The sequence below is a fragment of the Leopardus geoffroyi genome, chromosome C3 (genome assembly GCF_018350155.1).
Source record: "Leopardus geoffroyi isolate Oge1 chromosome C3, O.geoffroyi_Oge1_pat1.0, whole genome shotgun sequence".
NCBI lineage: Eukaryota > Metazoa > Chordata > Mammalia > Carnivora > Felidae > Leopardus > Leopardus geoffroyi.
Window position 1 is genome coordinate 68,757,903 of NC_059338.1, and position 3,953 is coordinate 68,761,855.

A 3,953-nucleotide genomic window follows, 5' to 3' on the forward strand; every position below is an offset into this window, starting at 1 on the left:
AAAAGTGATAAATTGAATTTTGAATTAGAATTTCTGTTTTTGAAAGACACTAGTAAGGTTCTCTGTCCCCCCTCTCTCTGCACCGCCCTCCCCCCCGCCCCCACTCACGCTCCCTCTTAATCCAATGAAATATGACAAGCAACGCAATTAAAATGGGCTGAAGACTTGGTTCGATGCTTCACAAAAGGAAATATACAAATGGCCCAAAAGCACACGAAAAGAAGCTCCTCATTAGTCATGAGACGATGCAGGTGTTCCCAGGTATATGCAGCACCTGGCGCTCCCGTACGTGGCTGGCGGGAACGTGAAACGGTATAACCACTTTGGAGAATGGTTTGGCGATTTTTTAGAAAGGTAAACAGACATGAACCAAATGACCCAGCAGTTCTGTTTCTAGATATTTACCAAAGAGAATGAAAAATCCATACTCGGAAAAAGACTGCACCACGTGAATGGTCACAGCGGGCTCGTTGGTAGGAGTGGGGCCAGGGAACAAGCCAGATGTCTGTGAGGGGAACGTTTGGACAATGAGTGGTGGTCGGCAGCAAGAAAGGGTCACCGATAGAAGCAGGAACATGAATTTCAGCAACGTCACGCTGAGCAAAAGAAGTTTGCAGACATGGAAGACACAGCAGCGTTCATGCTGTTGGGTTTCATGTCTCTGACACTGGAGCCCGTTAGTATAGGAAGTGGATCGGTAGTTGGCAGATGCTGGGCTGACCGGTGTGCGGGGGTAGGACGTGGCTGTGGCGGACTTGCCGGTGTTTATTAGAGTTTATGCGTTTGTCAAAACCGAAACAACTTCCTGCTTAAGATGTGCGACGCCCTGAATGGCGCTGATTAAACGGGTAAAGTGTGCATAGCGGGGACAGCTTCTCATCTGCACGAGATACTCACGTCTCTGAGTCCCCGTCTCTCTGTCTGCAAACTGGGACAATCACTGCATCGATTTCACAGGGGTGTTGGCACAGTTTAGTAAGATGCAACGTGCTGTCCTCTCAGGATCTGGCACGGAACTTATCATTAGTGGGGTTTTCCCAATGACATCATGCAGGGATGTGGTTCCTGGCTCATTCACTGACCAAGAGCTGCCTCTGCAGACCTGGGAGTGGACAGGCACGTCTGCCCACCAGCCATGGGTCACACACATCACACCCTGGACAAGTTCCTCCTTTTATGCCAGCTCTCAGCAGGGGAGTGACGTCACCTTCCTGCCCCAGCTGCGCTGTGACATCTGCATACTTCGATCCAGAGAAGGCATCCAGCCCTGTGGGAAGAAGCGAACTTTCTTTGGGATGGTGGCTGCCCCGGTGAGACCCAGGCTGATGTGATTGCAGTGGACTCATCGGACCCAGCGACGTATCGGCACAACACGTGTCTCTGGGATCCGTGCGTGCTGTCCTATGCCACTGAGCGTTGCTGCCCTCCTTGTCTGTGACTCCTGCCCGCTGTCTGCCCTGACACTCGCCTCAGGATTCCTACCCCATGACAACGCCCGTGTCACTGGCCCCCGCCTCCCCTGTGCACTCCTGCTACGTCACTCCTGAGCCATCTGCCCCACCCCACTCTCCTGGAGTTGCCTCCAGACTCTAGTTCTCTGCCCACACCTGCGAGGAGCTGGACGGGTTTTGTTTTGTCTGTCTGTTTGTTTCTTTATTTTTGAGGGGGGAAGGGCAGAGAGAGTGAGACAGAGGATCCGAAGAGAGCTCTGCACTGACAGCGTCCCCCCCACCCCCAGGCAGGACTCGAACTCACGAACCCGTGAGATCATGACCTGAGCGGAAGTCAGACGCTTAACTGGCTGAGCTCCCAGGCGGTCCTGGAGGGGCCGTTGACCTCAAGCCAAGCTGAACTCCTGACCTCAGGCATCCGAGCTGCCTCCCCTGCGGCCCACACGGGGTTTCGTCTAAGATGAGTGTGGAGGGCGCGTCACAGGGTGAGGGTGAGGCCCAGGGCGGGGTGCAGGGTGCAGGGCATGAAGCCGGGTCTGGCACTTCGTTTGTCTTTGTGTCTCCTGTCCGAGGGAAGCCCTTCCGCGTGCGGCTTTCCTCTACTTTGACTCTTAATTCCCCTCCTGGGGTTCTGCCCAAGTTAACTTAAAAACACAGCAGGCCATGACAGCAGACGGAATGTCGTGCTCGTTCCTTTGGGCAGTTTGTTGAGGGGCAGAGTGTGGCCTCAGGCAGACGTGGATCCGACCATCAGCTCTGCTGGATATCAGCTACACGACCTGGGGTGACATCTTCCCCCAGCCACCAGCCGCCCTGGGCTTTCTGCACCCAGGGCGCTGGGCTCACTTCTGCCCCAGGGCTTAGCATTTGCTGTTCCCTCTGCCCGGCCCGCCCCGTTCATCCCAGTCTGCTGAGTGCGGTTCCTTATTCAGATCTCGCTTTAAATGCCATGCCTTCAGATGGAACTTTCTGGACCTCCATTTCTAAAACACTTACCTCATCTGATCTCGACGGCGTCGTCTTAATTCCTTCCCAGCACGTGTCCTACTTACTGGTTTATCATCTGTCACCCTCGGCGACAGCGAGAGCATCCAGAGGTCAGGGCAGGGTGGCATCCGCCTGTCTCACCGCAATTTCCCCAGGGCCTAGGGTTGTCCTGGCACGTGTGGTTCTCAGTAGTTACTGAGTGGATCAGAGAGTCCGCACCTCAAAGCTTTAGCCTCTCTGTCTGTACGATGGACGTAATCGTACGTCCCTGTAAAGTTGGCAAAAATTATATGAGAAAACGTTGTGCACCTGAGTGCAGGTGCAGAAGGGGTGAAGGGCAGCAGGGCAGTGAAGGGTCAGCGGCGTAGTGGTTAAGAACACAGACTCTAGGGGCGCCTGGGTGGCTCAGTCGGTTGAGCATCCGACTTCAGCCCAGGTCGCGATCTCACTGTCAGTGAGTTCGAGCCCCGCGTCGGGCTCTGGGCTAATGGCTCAGAGCCTGGAGCCTGCTTCCATTCTGTGTCTCCCCCTCTCTCTGCCCCTCCCCCGTTCATGCTCTGTCTCTCTCTGTCTCAAAAATAAATAAAACGTTAAAAAAAAAAAAAAAAGAACACAGACTCTAGGGGCGCCTGGGTGGTTCAGTTGGTTGAGTGTCCAACTTCGGCTCAGGTCATGATCTCGTGGTTCGTGAGTCCGAGCCCCGCATCGGGCTCTGTGCTGACAGCTCAGAGCCTCATCTGCCTGCTTCAGATTCTGTGTCCCCCTCTGTCTCCGTCCCACCCCTGCTTGTGCTCTGTCTCTCTCTGTCTTTGAAAAATGAATAAATGTAAACAAAAATCAAAAAAAGAACAACACACACAGACTCTAGGCTCAAATCCCAGCTTCTGCCACTCATCAGCTGGGACACTCCAGGCCAGTCACTTAACCTCTCTGGGCCTCAGCTTCCTCATTCATAAAATGAGGATAATAAAAGCACAGCCTCACGGCTACCGTGGCGATGAAAAGACTCCCAGCACACGGGGTTCTTAAAGTCACTACTTCGCCTCAGTAAGCGGACCTCATTCCACACAGATGCGCCCCAGGAATGTCTTGGCTCATATCAGACATTCGGTAGTGTCTACTGAGTTAACCCGAAAAGCTGTATGTAAATTTATTTTTTTTTTGATAAATAAAAGCATATATTTTAAGTTTTCTTTATTTACTTAAGTAATCTCTGCACCCAATATGAGTCTCAAACTCACGACCCCGAGATTAAGCGTCACATGGTTCCCTGATGGAGCTGGCCAGGGGCCCCAGCAGAAGCATATTTAAAAAAAATTTTTATTTATGTTTATTTATTTTTGAGAGAGAGAGAGAGAGAGACAGAGCATGAGCAGGGGAGGGGCAGAGAGAGAGGGAGACACAGAATCCGAAGCAGGCTCCAGGCTCTGAGCTGTTAGCACAGAGCCTGACGTGGGGCTCGAACTCTCGAACCACGAAATCATGACCTGAGCCGAAGTCGGACATTTAACCGAT

At 52.8% G+C, this 3,953-nt stretch overlaps 1 long non-coding RNA gene across 1 annotated transcript; it reads right to left on the bottom strand.

Annotated features, from left to right (window-relative positions):
* Window positions 1-385: 385 nt before the first annotated feature.
* Window positions 386-2,786, bottom strand: LOC123586537. The gene is made up of 2 exons (XR_006706862.1): window positions 2,504-2,786; window positions 386-1,267 (listed from the first exon to the last, which is right to left on the bottom strand). It is a non-coding gene; the product is annotated as an uncharacterized LOC123586537 (long non-coding RNA).
* Window positions 2,787-3,953: the final 1,167 nt, after the last annotated feature.